At 39.9% G+C, this 20,127-nt stretch overlaps 1 protein-coding gene across 1 annotated transcript in view; it reads right to left on the bottom strand.

The window, feature by feature from the left end:
* Nucleotides 1-19,700, bottom strand: part of USP9X (ubiquitin specific peptidase 9 X-linked) — a 393,159-nt gene extending 373,459 nt beyond the window's left edge. The window contains exon 1 of the mRNA XM_037165301.2: nucleotides 19,576-19,700. The gene's annotated coding sequence lies outside the window, so the exon portion shown is untranslated. The remainder of the gene's footprint in view (nucleotides 1-19,575) is intronic.
* Nucleotides 19,701-20,127: the final 427 nt, after the last annotated feature.

Here is a 20,127-nt window from a genome sequence, read left to right as displayed (position 1 = left end):
CCTTATTGGACTCTTGGACACAGTTATGTGGCTCACTCAGCAATGTTACTTTTATATTAGTTAATCTGTTCATCATCATCCTTTGAATGGGGCTTATTCCAACAGACTCTGGAGCTGTCCTACAAGCTATGGTGTGCTCTCTACCTTTAGGTCGCATAAACGTAATGATCATGAGATCATGATAAATGATTTTACTGATTAGGCTCTCTGGCAAAGGGAGGCAGCCTCTGTCCAAAAGTATCCTTTGAGGTTTTGGATTAATCACCTCTCTGACATGGCTGCTAGAAACAACTCTTTGGAAAAGCAGCTATTAGCTTGCTACTGGGCTCTTGTCAAAACTGAACACCTGAGCCATGCAGGCCTTGTGACTCTTTAGCCTGATATCCCTTTTTGGGGATGGGTCAACTCAAACTCCATGACTCCATGACCTCAGGTGAGATGCGCCCAATAAGCTTCACTAGTCAAAAGGAAATGGTATATTCAAGAAAAAAGTTGACCTGGCCCAAGCAGTATCTCAACTTTATGTGGAAAAGTGACAGCTATCCATCCCTTTGAGGGGATAATTTATTCCCCACTCTGTTGCCTGAAGCAAAGTCACTGGCACAATGGGACCCTTGATTCACAGAAGTTCTTCTAATGGCTAGGTCTTGTTCACTGATGGTTCTAACTGAAACCAAATGGTATACACTGGGATGCTGCAGCTATTTAATCTTACTACCAACTATGCAGAACCAAAAATGAACATGACTCCACTCGTGGGCAGAACTCAAGGCCACTCTCATAGCTCTGACCAATACTCCTTTGACAAACACTGCTATTTTTTAACTGACTTATTGGTTGTTGCCAATGGCCTATTTGCTTATTCTGTCACTCGGAAAACTATAAAGACACCCCTCTTGGGGGCCATATGCTATGGAAACAAATTATGATCAAACCATCTGGGTCACTCATGGAAATGCCCATGGAAATGTCAATTCTCTGATGAGATCATGTGAAAATAAAGCTGCAACTCAAGCCTGCACTGCCCAGATTATTGACATTGCTGCTGAAATCAGACATGGTAACACATCCACCCTCATCATACTGGGCACAAAATAAAGAACTTTATGTTTCTGACGCAGAGGCTACCACTGCATGCCAGACTTATGACTCCTGTCAGACACTGAAGCATTTGTCTCACGATGAGAGAGTCCACATTACATGGGACATTGACTCCACCTGTTCCTGGAAAATTGGCCATATTGGACCTTTGAGCCCCTTTTAGGCCTATTCCTAGGGACTCACTGCTGTTGACATTTTTCCAGGTTACCGTCTTGCTGTCCCGTTCTGAGCAGCTAAGTCCAAATACATCCCCATGGCCCTTGAAGCTAATCTCTGTCATGTGACCAGCTTCCCAGACCATTTGCACACTGACAATAATGCCTCTTTTGTGGCAAAAGCCACACACAATGGGCTGATTGTTAGGATATTCAGTAGTCTTTCCATTCACCTATCATCCACAGGCATCTGGTATCACGGGGTTTCACCAGCCTCCTCAAAAGCTGACTTTCAAGGACTTCTGACTCTATTTCCCTCACCTCCTCCTGGTCTATACATCTTAATAAGGCAGTGTAGTCACTAAATGCAGTTGCCCCTGAAAAGGGATCATTCCTTCTCAGCTACTTCCTGTGGAATGATCAGATCAAAAGAGATGGGGTCATTAGAGACCTATTTTGAAAACCTAGGACTCCATTCTGACCATTTCTGGGCATGCTTCTTTCTTCCCCTAATGGCAATTCCAAGCCAATGATTAATACACTCTCTGGGTGGCGGTTTAGCCCAAAAAGGGCCCAGAGGATTAAAACTTAATTATAGTTCAGCCATCCACATTCTCTTATTGAACTGCCATGGTCTATAATGGCTCCAAGTTTCTTTTAAAAAAATATGATGATATATGTTAACTAAACTTACTATGATACTCAATTCACAATAAATGTCACGGTATTATGCTGTACACCTTAAGCTTATATAGTGCTGTATGACAACTGTATCTCAATAAAACTGCAACAAAAAGGAACTGATGAAATATAAAAGTAATTGACTGTCTACTTTGCTTTAAGTCACTTTCACATGCCAGTATCTAAAACCAAAGTAATTTTCTAAACGTAATTCTTAGGCCTGCTTTATTCTTTACTTCCTTGTTTCCATGCCTCTTATCTCTTAATGTCAGCTGACTTGTGGACATCTGAAACAACAGATTTGATGGAAGGAGGGGTGATGACCATAATCTAATCCATGCCTTATGCTTGATCCATTATTCATCTTAGTGTTTAATAAAAAGGTCTTAATGGTCTTTAAATAAACACTAAATAAGAGATTTATCTTTTGGGTCCAGAAACAATTGGATTTTCCAACCATGTATGGCTTTTAATGCTTTTTAATAAAACATTTAAAAAGTATTTTTATTGATTTTTAATATATTTTATTGGTTATGCTATTACTGTTTTCCCTTTTTTCCCCCCGTTTATTACCCTCTGTCCTGCACCCTCCCTCCCACCAGTATTCCCCCCGCTTAGTTCATGTACACAGATAGTACAATTAAGTTCTTTGGCTTCTACATTTCCTACACCACTCTTAACCTCCTCTTGTCTATTTTGTACCTACCATTTATGCTTCTTATTCCCTATACATTTTCCCCCATTCTTACCCCTCCCCTTCCCTATGAGTTCTGATAACTCTCCATGTGATCTCCATTTCTGTTCCTGTTGTAGTTGTTTGCTTAGTTTAATTTTGTTTTTGTTTTTAGGTTCAGTTGTTGATAGTTGTGAGTTATTGTCACTTTACTGTCCATATTTTTTACAACTTTCTTTCTCTGAGATAAGTCCCTTTAACATTTTATATAATAAGGGCTTGGTGATGATGAACTCCTTTAACTTGACTTTGTCTAGGAAGCACTTTATCTGAGCTCCCATTCTAAATGATTGCTTTGCTGGACAGAGTAATCTTGGTTGTGGGTCCTTGCCTTTCATGATTTTGAATACTCCTTTCCAGCCCCTTCTTGCCTGCAAGGTCCTTTTGAGAAATCAGATGATAGTCTTATGGGAACTCCTTTGCAGGTTACTGTCTCCTTTTCTCTTGCTGTTTTTAAGACTCTCTCCTTATCTTTAATCTTGGGTAATGTAATTATGATGTCCCTTGGTGTGTGCTTCCTTGGGTCCAACTTCTTTGGGACTCTATGAGCTTCCTGGACTTCCTGGAAGTCTATTTCCTTTGCCAGATTGGGGAAGTTCTCCTTCATTATTTGTTCAAATAAGTTTTTAATTTCTTCTTCTTCCTCTTCTCCTTCTGGCACACCTATGATTCAGATGTTGAAATATTTAAAGTTGTCCTGGGGATTCCTAAGCCTTTCCTCATTTTTTAAAATTCTTGTTTCTTCATTCTGCTCTGGTTGAATGTTTATTTCTTCCCTGTGCTCTAAATTGTTGATTTGAGTACTGGTCTCCTTCCCGTCAGTGCTGGTTTCCTGTATATTTTTCTTCATTTCACTTTGCACAGCCTTCGCTTTTTCCTCTATTTTGCAACCATACTCAATAATTTCTGTGAGCACTGTGATTAGCAGTGTTTTGAACTCTGCATCTAATAGGTTGGCTATCTCTTCATAGCTTAGTTCTATTTTTGGAGCTTTGATCTGTTCTTTCATTTGGGCCATATCTCTTTGTCTGGCATACCTGTTACATATCAGAGGGCAGAGCCTTAGGTATTTGCCAGGGCAGGGCAACCCACTTCACTGTGTTGGAGTGCTGTGAGGGAGGGATCTGAGAGGGAACAATGAAATGCCTCTTGCATGGCTCTCTGCTGGCTTTCAGTCACTTCCCCCACTACCCACAAACAAATCAGGCATTTCTGGTGTTGATTCCTAGGTGGGTGGGCTTGTGAACATTCTAGGACCCCATGGGTCTCTTCAATGAACTCTCCTGTGAGGCTGGGAGTTTCTCCCACCTTTGCAACCCTCACAGGATCTTACAGCTAGAGGTTTTGAGGCCTTATTTCCCCATGCTGAAACCATGAGTTGCATGGTCTGTCTCGCTCCCCAGTTGTTCCTCCTGGCTATCCACACGGAAATCTGGGATCACCTGGTCCACTAGTTGCCACCTTGCCAGCCTGGTCCTCCATCTGCCACGTTGCTACACATCCTCTCAGCCCCGGCTGCCTATCTCTGCCCCTCCTAACTGTCTGGATGTATGTTTCATCATCTTTTTCTTTTTTAATGTTCCTTATTTAATTCCTTGGTTGTCAGACTTCCATAGAGGTCAATTTCCTGGCAGTTCTGGTTGTTTCGTTTTTAAATTTGTAGTCCTTTTGGTTGTGCAAGGAAGCAAAGCATATCTATCTACATCTCCATCTTGGCCCAAAGTTCTCTTTAATGATACATCTAAAAATCTTTTAATTTATTGATTTGAGAGAAAGGGGGGAAGGAAGGAAGTGTAAAGAGGGAGAAGCAGAGAGAGACAGACAGACAGACAGACAGACATTATTGTGTTGTTCCATTTATTTATGCATTCACTGCTTGCTTCTTATCCTTACTGGATACAAGGAGATCCAGTAAGAATACAAGAAGATCTAACTTGCAATCTCATCATAGAGGGACAACTCCAGCCAACTGAGCTACCTGGCCATGGCAAAACTTTTTTTTTAAATATATTTTATTGATTATGCCATTACAGTTGTTCTATTCCCCCCTTCATTCCCCTCCACCCTGCACACCCCTGCCCTACCATTCCCCCCTTTAGTTTATGACCATGTGTCTCAAGTTCTTTAGATTCTAATTTCCCATATTATTCTTGCCCTCCCCCCTATTTTCTACCTACCGTCTATGCTACTTATTTTCTGTACCTTCTGCCCCCTTCTCCTTCTCCCACTTCCCTGTTGCTAACCCTCCATGCGATCTTCATTTCTATGCAAACTGGCTGTTTCTTGCCTGAGGACTTGCCTGATCTAGCTGTCCTCTTAGCTTGTTTTTGTTTTAGGTGTGGTTGTTAATAGCTGTGAGTTTTCTGTCCTTTCACTGTACATCTTTTTTATATTCTTTTTCTTAGATAAGTCCCTTTAACATTTCATATAGTAAGGGCTTGGTGATGATGAACTCCTTGAATTTGATCTTATCTGAGAAGCACTTTATCTGTCCTTCCATTCTAAATGAAAACTTTAATGGATAGATCAATCTTGGATGTAGGTCTTTGGATTTCATGACTTGGAATACTTCTTTCCAGCCCCTTCTTGCCTGGAAGGTCTCTTTTGAGAAATCCGCTGACAGTCTCATGGGAACTCCTTTGTAACTGACTGTCCCCTTATCTCTTGCTGCTTCTAGAATTCTCTCTTTCATTTTAATCTTGGCCTAATGTAATGATTAATGATGATGTGCTTTGGTGTGTTCCTTCTTGGGTCCAACTTCTTTAGGACTCTCTGAGCTTCCTGGATTTCCTGGAAGTCTATTTCCTTTGCCAGATTGGGGAAATACTCCTTTGTTATTTGTTCAAATAAGTTTTCTACTGTGGCTGTTCCTCTTCCCCTTCTGGTATCCCTGTAATTCGGATGTTGGAATGTTTAAAGATGTCCTGGAGGTTCCTAAGCCTCTCCTCATTTTTTTGAATTCTTGTTTCTTCATTCTTTTCTGTTTGGTCATTTTTTCCTTCCTTCTGGTCTACTCCCTTGATTTGAGTCCCAGTTTCCTTTCCATTACTATTGGTTTCCTGTGCATTTCCATTCATTTCAATTAGTTTAGCCTTCCTATGTTCTTCTAATTTGTGACTAAAATCAACCAGTTCTGTGAGCATCCTGATCACCAGTGTTTTAAACTGTGCATCCGAAACTTTGGCTATTTCTTCATTGCTTAGATTTATCGGCTCTGGGGCTCTGAGTTGTTCTTGAGCCATGTTTTTATCTGTTCCTGCCTGTTACGTAGGAGGAGGTGTTCACCAGGGCGGGGCCACCCAGGTCGCTGGTTTGTGATGCTGTATGTGGGGGCAGGGTCAGAGAGGGATAATGGTGGTCCCCTCTGCCACTTTCCACCACTGGGGCCTGCACGGTCTGTCTCACTACTTTGCTCCTTCACCGGTTTATCTGAGCTCGAATGTGTGACTGTGGTCAGCCCTCAGTGGGTCTACCCACTACTCCACACCTGAGATCCACCTACGGCTACCTGCGCACCTGGGTTGCGTGCCTGGGTTGGTCCGGTGGATCCTTCCTGCCCGACCCCGCTCTGCTGCTGGCTCTACCCCTCTTACCAGTTTGGCTGAAGGGTTCGTTGTTGTCAGACTTCCATGTAGTTCAATTTTCTGTGGTTTGGCTGCATTTTTGTTGCTAAAATTTCGTTGTTTTTAAACTTGGTTGTGTGAGAAGGTGCAGTGCTTCCACCTACACCTCCATCTTGGTGGAAGTCCTCTCCCATGGCAAAACTTTTGATGCCTTTAATATAATTGTTTTCTCTATTCCCTTCAATCTTTGCTTGCAAACTGGCTGTTTCTTGCCTGGGTTCATCTTTTTCTTATAATACCTTGTTAAAGCAGAAGGGAGAAGCCACTACACATTAGTTTTCTGGCTTTTGCCCTAGAGCTGGTGGCTTGGTAGGTAGGAGGTCTGCCATCCAAGTTAACATAAGTAACAACTGTACCAGTGCTTTTAGAGTCCTCAGCTTTCTAGCTTGCACTGTTTGTTTCTTCATCATATACTATATGCTACCTAGGCATTAAGTAGATGGTGAAAAATTTAGACTGCCTGGTATGACTCAGTGGGTTGAGCATTGTCCAAACCGAAAGGTTTCCGGTTTGATTCCTGGTCAGAGCACATGCCTTGGTTGCGGGGCCAGGTCCTCAGTTGGGAGCATACAAGAAGCAACTGATGGATGTTTCTCTCACACACTGATGTTTCTTTCCCTCTCTCCCTTCCCCTCTCTCCAAAAATATATAAATAAAATCTTTTCTTTTAAATTTAGGTTTTTGTTGTAGTAGTGTTCTACTTTCATGGTACCGATTCCTGTATTAGTTAAGGAAGGCCTAGTTGTGAGAACAGTGAGGCCTCCTAAAATTTGTGGGCTTAAAACACAGTTTATTTCTCTTATGTCATATTCTGAGCTGAGGGTTCTAGGTCTCTACACAGATCTGTCATCTTTAATAGATTTTCAAGGTCACTTTAGTCATTTCCATTTCATTCAGTGGGACAGGCGAACAAAGGATTATCCAGAGCCAGGAAATGTCTCTTAAGCAATAGACTTGTACTCATTACTTTGCTCAAATTCCAATGATTAGAGCTTAATCCTATAGTCACATTTAGTTTCAAGGGAAATTAGCTGGGTACACATATATTGTGTATTGGTTTAATACGATTTCAAATCTACTTGTCTACGACTTACATTAAGTTGTTTTAATCTACTTGTTTATGACAAAGGCAAAAAAGTTGCTTTGATATGAGAATGGAGTCAGTCATACCAGGATGTCATCACTCTACATCTGTTGCAGTTTTTAAGTACTCAGCAGTCCAGCCGCTGAGGGGCCCTGCTAAGGGCTTATTACTAAGAATATGTGAAGAAGCAACCATGGCAAGGGGACATTTACACAACAAATACTGACAGTTTGTGAGGACTATTTGAGTATTTTGATTTACATGAGGTGACTCTTCAATTAACCTAAAAACTCTCTGTAGATGCTTGAGACTTTTGCACCCGTCATGGTCAAGGTGACACTGGTCAGTAGTGGTGTTAAATTGTGCAGCAATTTCTGGAGTAATAACCCTTAGAGCAGCTCAGCCTGTTCACTAACATGGGAGTCTTCGTTCCCTAGCAACAGCCTAGCAACAGCCTGGCAACAAGGAAATTCACTTTCACTCTGACAGCTGGAAATCAGCTCTAGGTTGGCCACATCATTCTGGAGTCCCTCTTTGTATAAAAAGATACATCTCATATTAAATTCATACTTTATTCCTTCATTTCTCCTTGCCTGGAACAATGGTGTGATTATTTTGTTATTTGTTTGGACTATGTTATTTTTTATTTGGTTTATTAAGAGATATTATCCTGTATGCGATTGGCTTGTGAAATTATTATAATTCCTACAGTGAACCTGTGCTAAATAAATTGCTGGCAAAGATAGGTCCAGGCTCTGAGTATGACTTTTGGTACCTCCCCAAAACAAAACAATATATCTCAGTTACAATAATGGAGAAAATAGTTTTTCGTGAAAAGCCAGCAATTTCCATTACAGGATATAATTTCCAACATGTTATTTAAATTGACATTTTAAACTAAAATGTACATCACTTTTGCAAATGCATCCAATGGATTCTAAATCCTTTAGTGTTTTAGTATCTACCATTGTCCATTAAAAAAAAAACAAACTTGAATAGGTTTTCTAATAGCTGGATATACTGCATTGTTTCTTTCTCTTAGATGTCATAATTCCATTTTACTCCCCTACAAAATGTTATATTAATGTAATGTACTTTTAGGTTTTAAAAATGTTTTATTAATCATCCTACCACAGTTTTCTGAAATAAAATATATGTGCATATATATATATATATATAATTCAATAAAGCTGGGAAAAATATATGTATATTTAGTATACCAATATACATATATTTATTTTTTCGTTTTTATTTTATTTTTAAATATATTTTTTATTTTATTGATTATGCCGTTACATTTGTTCTATTACCCCCATTCCCCCACCATTCTCCCCCATTTAGTTCATGAACATGTGTCTCAAGTTCTTTAGATTCTATATTTCCCCTACTATTCTTACCATCCCCCCATCTATTTTCTATCTACTGTCTATGCTACTTATTTTCTGTACCTTCTCCTCCCTTCTCCATCTCCCACTCCCCTCTTGCTAATCCTCCACGTGATCTTCATTTCTATGGTTCACTCCTGATCTAGCTGTCCTCTTAGTTTGCTTTTGTTTTAGGTGTGGTTCTTAATAACTGTGAGTTTGCTGTCCTTTCATTCTTCATCTTTTTTTATCTTCTTTTTTCTTAGGTAAGTCCATTTAACATTTCATATAATAAGGGCTTGGTGATGATGAACTCCTTGAATTTGGTCTTATGTGAGAAGCACTTTATCTGTCCTTCCATTCTAAATGAAAACTTTGATGGATAGAGCAATCTTGGATGTAGGTCTTTGGTTTTCATGACTTGGAATACTTCTTTCCAGCCCCTTCTTGCCTGTAAGGTCTCTTTTGAGAAATCAGCTCACAGTCTGATGGCAACTCCTTTGTAGCTTACTGTCTCCTTATCTCTTGCTGCTTCTAGGATTCTCTCCTTCACTTTGATCTTGGCTAATGTAATGATGATGTGCCTTGGTGTGTTCCTTTTTGGGTCCACCTTCTTTGGGACTCTCTGAGCTTCCTGGATTTCCTGGAAGTCTATTTCCTTTGCCAGAATGGGGAAGTTCTCCTTTGTTATTTGTTCAAATAAGTTTTCTACTGTGGCTGTTCCTCTTCCCCTTCTGGTATCCCTGTAATTCGGATGTTGGAATGTTTAAAGATGTCCTGGAGGTTCCTAAGCCTCTCCTCATTTTTTTGAATTCTTGTTTCTTCATTCTTTTCTGTTTGGTCATTTTTTCCTTCCTTCTGGTCTACTCCCTTGATTTGAGTCCCAGTTTCCTTTCCATTACTATTGGTTTCCCATGCATTACCATTCATTTGAATTAGTTTAGCCTTCCTATGTTCTTCTAATTTGTGACTAAAATCAACCAGTTCTGTGAGCATCCTGATCACCAGTGTTTTGAACTGTGCATCTAAAGTTTGGCTATTTCTTCATCGCTTAGATTTATCGGCTCTGGGGCTCTGAGTTGTTCTTGAGCCATGTTTTTATCTGTTTGTGCCTATTACATATGAGGAGCAGAGCCTTAGTTGTTTACCAGGGCGGGGCCACCCAGGTCACTGATTTGTGACGCTGTATGTGGGGGCGGGGTCAGAGAGGGAGCAATGGCGGTCCTCTCCATGCTCCCCCTGTTTATCTGAGCGCAAATGTGCGAGCCCTGCGCCCTGCGCCGTGCGGTCTCAATGCTCGCCTCTTCACTGGTTTATCTGCACAGGAATGCTCGACCAACCGCAGACAGCCAGCTGCGCCTCTTCCCTGTGTCCACCCATAGCTAGCCCGCACCCGGGATCTGCACCCTGAGCTGCCTGGGCACCACCCTGGTCGGGGATCTTTTTTGGCCAACCCAGTCTGCTGCTGGCTACGCCCCTCTTACTGGTTTAGCTGAGCATTTCATTGTTTTCGGACTTCGTATTGTCAATTTTCTGTGTGGTTTGGTTGCGTTTATTATTGTTAAAACTTTGTTGTTTTTAGATTTGGTTGTGTGAGGACACAAGGTGTTTCCACCTACGCCTCCATCTTGGTGGAAGTCCAATGTACATATATTTAAATTTAAATGTTTCTGTGACCAAAAGGCTGTAGGTATTAAATAAGTGTCCTTCTAGATTAAATTATCATTATAATAAGTAGTACCCAACTGAGCAAAACAACATAAGTTTATTACAGATTTAAAAATTAATAATTAAACCTTTATTTAAAACACAACATCTATTAAGTTGGATAGACGTCTTCTTAATAGTGTATGTATCCACTGATGAGTTTATTTATTGCAAAAATGAGACAAGTTCAACAGCCATTATACTCCCAGTTTTAATTTTTATAGATGCAGACATTGAGAAAATTTATTCATATATATAGTAATAATGGAAGAGTTTTGTTTCAGTAACATCAATTCTTTGAACTCCTTGTCTCAGGGAGTATAGGGAACAGGAGACTATGATGAGGGTATATTCAAGGTAGAAAATTTAACAGAAAACCCTTTTCCTGTAATGGTGGGACCCTAGAGGAAGGGCCAACATGTTGCCCAACTATAGGGGGCACCTCCATTCACACTGTAGCCTACAGCATATTCACTGAAAATGTGAATTTTCTGGAGTTAAACAATATGGAGGCCCCACCCAAAGAATCTGTACCTTTCATATAAAGGTGAACCAGAAATATACCTTTACCATAGGGAACATTAAAGAAAATAGAATATCTTGGGGTTTTTGTAGAAAAAATATAAAATTTTATTGAGATATTGAAGATCTAAATGAATTGAGAAATCTATCATGCTCATAGAGTAGAAGACTAATATTGTAAATATACCACCTCTTACCCAAATGATCTATAAATTTGATGCAAAGCCAATTAAAACCCCAAGAGATTTTTTTGCAGAATCTGAGAAGGTGATGTTAAAATGTATATGAAATGCAAATGGACAAGAATACTTAAATTACTCCTGAATAAACAAAGCAAGGAGAACTACCTTGCCAGGTAAAAAGTTAATATAAAGGTACAGTCATTAAGGTAGTATGTTATTATACTACAAAGAGACCAATGGAACAGAACAGAAAGACTAGAACTAGGTCTACACAATCATGGACCTTTTATACAGAAGAGGTAGTATTCCATATCACTGAGAAAAAATGCACTTTACGATAAATGATCTGAGGTCATTGGAAATCTGTGTGTAAATAGAAAAAAAAAGAAGTTTTTTTTTTCTTGAACTCCTATCTTACACCACACACAAAAATAAATTCCAGGTATACTAAGATACTGCCAAACAAATGTATGCATCTTTTTTTTCTTTCATGACAAGCCAGAGTGGGATATTTTTGGTTAGATGGGAAGCATTCAGATCCCTTCTCATTTGTTTATTTCAAAGATGGCATGTGCCAAACACAAATGGACTGTCCTGGTCATGTACTTCTCCAATCCCTGTCCTAATCTCTGGCTTCTATAGCCTGAGGTTAAGGCAGGGACAGGAAGAGGAAACCATCTCTGCTTGCAATGCCATGGCAACCATATCTAGTTCTGCTTTCTCTGTCCCAGCCTTAGCAAGAAAGAGTTGGTTCCACAAAGCCATGACCATACGAGCAGCGTCAAGGAAGGCACTAACAGTTATCTGGAGACATCCAGACTAGATCAATCTGGTCAATAAATCTGTGTGGGATCAGATGTGGCTTTCTCCACAACCCAGATTTACTCAATAAATGCCAATCTTCTCAATCTCAGAGATGGTAGAAAGAGGAGGTAGAAAGAGAAAAAAACACTAAGGTCCAAATTCCTAAATGGTTTGAACTTATACTCTCAACAGGCTGGGACTGCTACACTTGCTGTGCTTCCATCTGTCACTTTTCTTCCTGCCTATTAATTGAAGAGACAAACTTCTGAGGAAAGGGATGATGACTCACCTGGCATCCCAGGCTTATGTAAGGGAGGCATCGCTGACTGTTGTCTGAACTAGGGAATTTTGCCTCTGTACCTGGCTCTGTCATTTCAAGGGAGTCAGGGCTGAGAACAGCTAGACACTTCCTTCCTCACACCCAGAGGTGGGACTGTTGTGAATTTCTGGTACAGAGATTAATTCCTCTCCTGCAGACTTAGTCCACTGCAGGGGTTGCAGTGAAATCAACCCTGTCCCAATCATCTATCCCAAATGTTGTCTGTTAACCTTTGGCTCCATGCTCACCTTCTCTGTTACCCTAGGGCTGGAAGCCTGCAAAGCACATTTCCCATACACATTCCTCAGCAAAGGCCAGCTGAGTTCTGGTTGAGTTCTGAAAACAGGAGGCAGTCACATCATATTAGAAGGCAGTGAGAAGGAAGAAGCCATTGTGTTTGTAGAGAAGCTGTGGCAGCAGTGGTCCTGGTAGTATCAGTAGTAAGTATGCGCTAGTAAGCTTCAGTCACTGGGTGATAGCAGCTTCCCCATATCTGGCCAAGACAGTCTCCCCCTGGAATAGCAGCAGTTTCCTACGCTCTGAGTCACACCAACCTCTTTTACTCCTTTAACACTTGCAACACCTTTGTAACCAATCCCCTGCATTAAAGCCCTCTCCACTTGAAATACCCAGAGTAGTTCTTGGCTGGAAATTGACTAATATATTAGCCTTAAAACACTCTTATTCTCCCTAAAACCTCATTTGAAAAATGTGTACACCAACTAAATAAATGAACGTTAATTGAGCACTTATAAAATTCAAAGCAGAGTACTGTCTGGGATATAAAGATGCATAAGACTTCACTCCTAACAGTCTAGAAGAGATTATTAGAACTCCACAGATAACTAGTGTAAGTTGGAGAAAGATAAATGCCATAAGGACATATTTCTGAAACCATGAGATCCTTTCTAAACATAGAGTACAATAACAATATTAATAATAGCAAGATGCTAGGTGTCACTTCATTTGCCCAGAGGAAACCTGGAGAAAAGAAAACCAAATGTAGGAAGAGTAAAATTCAGATAGGTCTCAGCAATAGTGGAAAGACACCGGACTTGGCAGTGTGTACCACAGTGTTAACTTTGGACTTGTGGATTAAAGTCTCAGGAAGCTCTGCTTTTTATGGACTTCAGGTCCCCCTACCCCATGCTGCTCCTTGGCCTGGAGGATAGTGCTAGCTGACAACAAATCTATAAGCCACACTGAGTTGTCTATCCTCTGGCGTGGCTGGCTGGAAATTGTGGGAGAAAGGGGGCAGGGCCTTTTATTGGAGTGCTCTAGGATGAAGTAAGAATAGAGCCTCTGTACTTTGGCCATTTTGTGACCCAGCTCCCGGAAACAAGTGATTTTGTTTTCAATCCAGTGATCTATCATTTAGGGAGAGGAGGAAGAAAAAAATGGACAAAATGTAAATGTAGGAAGATTTTTTTTGATCTCTGGATGTTACCAAGAAATCAAAGTGATTTAGTATAGAGCTGAGTCAGAGGGAATAGTAGGAGGCTAGAAGAGTATCAATGGGATCTCTTCTTCCTAAGGCCTAGGAGGCTGTACTCCAAGCAGGGCATCAAACTTCTGAGGCCACCTTAGGATCATCCAGGAAATCCCAGCCTTCATTAAGTGGACATTTTCCCTTCATCCCATAGCCTCCTCCATTTGCCATCTGATATATGAAGTCTCCTGAGATAGAAAGCATTTATATCTTGACTTTTTGGACATTTTTCCCAGTTCCAATGTTAATGCAACTGCTCCTAGGCCTTTCCTCCCTAGTGCAAATAAAGAGTTTTAAAAGGTAGACTTCACTGGAAATAAAAAGAGAGATCAAGACACATAAAGATGTGGACTCATCTTCTAGAGAAGATGGAGACAAAGTTGCCTCAGGAAATTTTTGAGAAGGGGAGGTTGACAATGAAAGTCAACTCTACATTTTGGTCAGGACTGGCTTCAGCAGCTGGGTGTTGCACAATGATCTACAGGCCAGAAGTGCCACAGAGTTAATGCCCCCAGGAGCAGCCCCAGTGAATGAGGGATGGGAATTGAATTATAAATACTGCATGCGCTGTACCCACCTGTACCATTCTCCATCACCCTGTCAGACATGGCAGGTACATGCTGTGTCATGAATGATACATTCCTTTGCCTCTAATTGAGGAGTCTCCCCTCTTCTGCCAGCATCTATTAATCTAGGCTAACTTGTTAGCTTACAAGTAGGGCAAAACCTCAGACCTTTCACAGTTCTTGAAATTTATATCATGTAATTTTACATATGTATGTAATCTCTATGCACACACATCTATTAAATATATATTTTATTGATTATGCGACTACAGTTATCCCATTTCCCCCCTTTCATTCCCCTCCACTCTGCACACCCACTCCCATTTCCTCCCTTTAGTTCATGTCCATGTGTCACAAGTCCTTTAGCTTCTACATTTCCCATACTATTCCTGCCCTACCCCATATGTATTTTCTACCTACCATCTATGCTACTTATTCTCTGTACCTTCTCCCCCCTTCTCCTCCTGCCACTCCCCTGTTGCTAACCCTCCATGTGATCTCTATTTCTATGGTTCCACTCCTGATGTAGCTGTATGCTTAGTTTGCTTTTATTTTAGGTGTGGTTCTTAATAACTGTGAGTTTGCTATCCCTTCACTGTTCATCTTCTTTATCTTCTTTTTCTTAGACAATTCCCTTTAACATTTCACATAATAAGGGCTTGGTGATGATGAACTCCTTGAACTTGACCTTATGTGAGAAGCACTTTATCTGTCCTTCCATCCTAAATGAAAGCTTTGCTGGATAGAGCAATCTTGGATGTAGGTCTTTGGATTTCATGACTTGGAATACTTTTTTCCAGCCCCTTCTTGCCTGTAAGGTCTCTTTTGAGAAATCAGCTGACAGTCTGATGGGAACTCCTTTGTAGGTGACTGTCTCCTTATCTCTTGCTGCTTCTAGGATTCTCTCCATTTTAATCCTGGCTAATGCAATTATGATGTGCCCTGGTGTGTTCCTCCTTGGGTCCAACTTCTTTGGGACTCTCTGAGCTTCCTGGATTTCCTGGAAGTCTATTTCCTTTGCCAGATTGAGGAAGTTCTCCTTTATTAATTTGTTCAGATAAGTTTTCCACTTGTTGCTCTTTCTCTTCCCCTTCTGGTATCCCTGTAATTCGGATGTTGGAATGTTTAAAGATGTCCTGGAGGTTCCTAAGCCTCTCCTAATTTTTTTGAATTCTTGTTTCTTCATCCTTTTCTTTTTGGTCATTTTTTTCCTCCTTCTGGTCCACTCCCTTGATTTGAGTCCCAGTTTCCTTTCTATTACTATTGGTTCCCTGTGCATTTTCCTTCATTTCACTTAGTGTAGCCTTCATTTTTTCATGTAATTTGTGACTAAAATCAACCAATTCTGTGAGCATCCTGATCACCAGTGTTTTGAACTGGGCATCCAAGAATCTATTTCTTCATCACTTAGAGTTATTGGCTCTGGGGCTTTGAGCTGTTCTTCTTGAGCCATAATGTTTTCCTCTGTTCGCACCTATTACATATGAGTGGCGGAGCCTTAAGTGTTCACCAGGGCGGGCCACCCAGGTCACTGGTTTGTGACGCTTTATGTGGGGGTGGGGTCAGAGAGTAATCATCGCGGTCCCCTCTGCTGCTTCCCGCCACTGAGGCCTGCGTGGTCTGTCTCAGTCTCACTGCTGGCTCCTTTGCTGGTTATCTGCACTCGAATGTGTGACCTTGGTCAGCCCTCAGTGGGTCCGCCCACTTCCTGCATGCCTGGGTAGCACGCCCAGGTGGTCCAGTGGATCTTTCCTGCACGACCCCAATCTGCTGCTGGCTCTGCCCCTCTTACCAGTTTGGCTGAATGGTTCATTATTGTCAGACTTCCGTATAGTTCAATTTTCTGTGGTTTGGCTGCATTTTTGTTGCTAAAACTTTGTTGTTTTAAATGTGGTTGTGAGAGAAGACAGAGTGTTTCCACCTACACCTCCATCTTGGCAGAAGTCAATAACATACTCTTTTTTGACTTCCTTCCCTTCTTTTCTCATGACCCCATTACCCCACTGGTATTTTCTAGATTCACCTCCCAAATAAACAATCGACACTCAGATTCTTGACTAAAGGTCTTCTTAGACAACACAACCTAAGACAATATATTCCACAGATGTTTGTTCAACCACCCTCAAACTCTTGCCTGAAAGAGAGATTAATGCAAGTTTTTACTAGATTTAGTGGACTGAGGGACAGAGTGAGGAGGCACAGGAAGGGAAAGTCTGAGGCTTTTTTATGCTTGTTGGGAAAAAGGTGCTCCTCATAAGCCTCATCACTGACTCTCTTAGCTTCTACCATCTTAGAATGCCTTCACCCTTTCTTTCCATTGACTTAATCCCCAAATAACATACTTATTTAATGACTGTGAAATGGTTTACACCCCATGGATAATGGAGTGCAGTGATTAATGTGGGATGTGGTATATTCTCCTGAACAATGAATTACAGTAATAAACACTCATCAAATACTGAATAGGAAACACCAAAAACTATTTAGTTTTAAAAAGCATTCTGGTAATAGGTGCAAATAAATAAAAGGCAGAGTCAAATTAAAATGCAAAGTAGCAACTACACAAATAACTATATAGGAAGTATAAGCCAGCAGGGGCCTTAAAGATAGAGAGCATGGAATTTGATTTGAAATATTTCTTCATATGCATAATAAAACATGCTATTCATAATAAAGTATTCTGCAAAAGGTAATGAGTAGAGCAAATTAAATTTTAAATAATGATGCTTCTAAAAGGCAGTTGGACCTTTTAAAAAGTATACATTAAAATTAAAATGAACTACTGTTTTGGGATGACCTTTTAAAAGATCTTTTACCTCCTACCTGGAAAGTCCTCTTTCACTTCCTCAACTCTCTGTCTATTCAAACCCTCTGCAACTTTCAAAGAATCAGCTTAAGTGCCCCATGCTCCAGAGACACCTCATAGCATTTACTATCTTTACTACTCATTTTGGCATTTAATGATAGCTACCAGTTAGTGAGCATTTATTATGGAGCATTTATTATGTGCCAAGTCCTGAACTAAATCTTCTGGGACAATCACTTCACTAAATACAAAAATTCTTAAGGTAGTTACTACAATTATCTCTATTTACATAAAAGAAAATGGAGACACTGATTAACTTTTTCAAGATCACAAAGTGGGTTGCAGAGTTAGAATTCAAACCTGGGTTTTTTTAATTCTGGGACACACTATAGTCACGTGTCACTGAACAACAGGGATATGTTCTGAGAAATGTGTTGTTATATGATTTAGTCATTGTGCAAACTCCACAGAGTATATTCATACAAACCAACATGGTATAGCCTACTTCACACTCAGGCTAAGTGGAAATGAGTGTGATGGTGTCCAGTCACATTCCAAGGTTTGAGAAATTGCAGAGCCTGACAAGTACTTCCTATCCATTAGTAGGTAACTGTGGTTTTATGAAAATATTATTTTTCTCAATTAATATGTATTATTTTTTCAAATACCGAGTAAATGTTCAGGACATAAGTACTATTAACTTGTTTGGATCTAACTACTTAATAAATGGAACTCTTAGATATTTATTTTGACCTAGGAGCACCAGGAAAAAAATTAATGAACTCTGTGAACCAAGAAAATTTGGGAAGTTCAAGCAGTTCTTGGCTTCCAGCTAGTGTTGCTAACTTATGCAAGGAAGTGAACAAATGGAGGAGAGAAGGTTGGATGAGAGTATGTGTAGTCTACAACTGACCTATTTTAGAAAATTTCTGGGCCATCCTTTCTAGGATCCAGTGAGACAGTGGGGGTAACTATGTGAGGCAATGGATTAGCTTGATTATGGCAATTATTTCAATAATGTATACATATATCAAAACATTCAGACATGCACCTTAAAGGTATTTGATTTTTATTTGCCAACTGTACCTCAATTGAAGGAATAGAACCCTCCCCTGGAATTAAAAAATCTTTAAAAACTGAATTGCTTTTGAAATTGTTTCTTGAACATTGAACTGACATTTCTTTGAAAACAGCACTATGTTAAAAGTGGGTCATGGTACAGCTCAGCTTTATGTGGGTTATATACACAACCATTATTTGTTTTAAAATAATTTACGACATCTCCTATTTTCCTCAGTTCTAGGAAGAGTGGGCAATACTGCACAGTTTAATAATAGCTTGTGTCACACAGATACCCTGAGAATTAAGGACAACCCTTTATAAACCTACGTTCTCTATCAAGACTCATTCACATGATAGATTCAACTACTAGGAATTCAGTTATTTTCTTTAATTAAATTACTTTGTGATTCCTTCCCCTTTCTCCATTCATTTCCCCCCTTCTCAAATTAAATCTAAAAATAGTTGTAAGTGCAAATAAAGTTGAGAACCAAGGCAGAAAATTTTACTCTAAATATAAATTTAGCTTTAAAATCTATGTTAAATGATGCAAATCATATTCCAGATCATATGTGGAAAATACACATTACCATGCTGATGAGAGAATGTTCAGATAGCTTTTTGGTATTTGTGTGATTATCAATTTTGACATTACCAGGTGTATAGCACTTTGATCATCTTATACAAATGAAAACCATTACTGAAATTATTACCTACCTTCAAAATTTCTTCTTCTATTTTTATATTCCTGTCTAATTCATCCTTACACAACCCATCTGAAATGACCATTTTCAATGGTATTTCTTTTCTGTTTAAAATATCTGCGGGTAACACTTCGATAGCAATAAGCACATCTAGTGCCAGAACTTTCTAGAGATTATATCCCACTAAAAAGAACCAGGGTTCCTTGGAGAAGAAGATGATTATAGGCTAAAGTAGGAAGAGTAATAAGACGACTTAAAATATTTTGTGCCACAAAATACGGAAGTACTCAAAGATTGATGGGGTCATGTAAAAGGAATATAGAAACCAGCCTGAAAGGGCTCCCACTTGCTAAATATGGGACAATTTGAATATCAAAATAAATAATGATTGGAATAGTAGTAACATATTGAATAAAAAGGTATTGAAAACAACACTAGTCTTTTAAAAACTGAAGGGAGGAGGAGCAGGGAAAGTTGTTTATAGAAGAATGCTAACTCATAAATAAAAAGTGTTAGAATTAGAAAACATTTTACAATCACCATTGTAATAATTACTTCAAGGAAGAATTGTCAATATATGTAAAAATCGTTGAGTAAAAGACTGTTAGGGAAGAATATATTAACACAGTCTCAAAAAACCATTAATTACAATGACTACGAAGAGAAGAAAAGGTACCTTTATAAATGAGGAGGTCTGGTACACAGCACTTCAACCAAATGATCGAACTTAACGTCACCAAATTGACATCACGTGTTCTCTGCTCTGATACACTCAGGATACAAATCACATATGATGTACTCCTGTGGGGAAAAAAATAAAGGTTTTAGTCATAAGAAAGTAATAAGACAAAAAATTCAGGAGCATTATGCAAAATAGTGAACCTGGACTCTTCAAAAATGTCAATCTCATGAAAGATTAAAAAAAGTTCAAGGGGACTTCTGCCAAGATGGAGGCGTAGGTAGAAACACCTTGTGTCCTCACACAACCAAATCTAAAAACAACAAAGTTTTAACAATAATAAACGCAACCAAACCACACAGAAAATTGACAATACGAAGTCCGAAAACAATGAAATGCTCAGCTAAACCAGTAAGAGGGGCGTAGCCAGCAGCAGACTGGGTTGGCCAAAAAGATCCCCGACCAGGGTGGTGCCCAGGCAGCTCAGGGTGCAGATCCCGGGTGCGGGCTAGCTATGGGTGGACACAGGGAAGAGGCGCAGCTGGCTGT

Source organism: Artibeus jamaicensis, unplaced genomic scaffold (assembly GCF_021234435.1).
Source record: "Artibeus jamaicensis isolate MK-2021 breed Jamaican fruit bat unplaced genomic scaffold, CSHL_Jam_final contig_60, whole genome shotgun sequence".
Lineage (NCBI taxonomy): Eukaryota > Metazoa > Chordata > Mammalia > Chiroptera > Phyllostomidae > Artibeus > Artibeus jamaicensis.
Note: the sequence above shows the minus strand (reverse complement) of the source record. Positions and strands in the feature narration are given on the sequence as shown.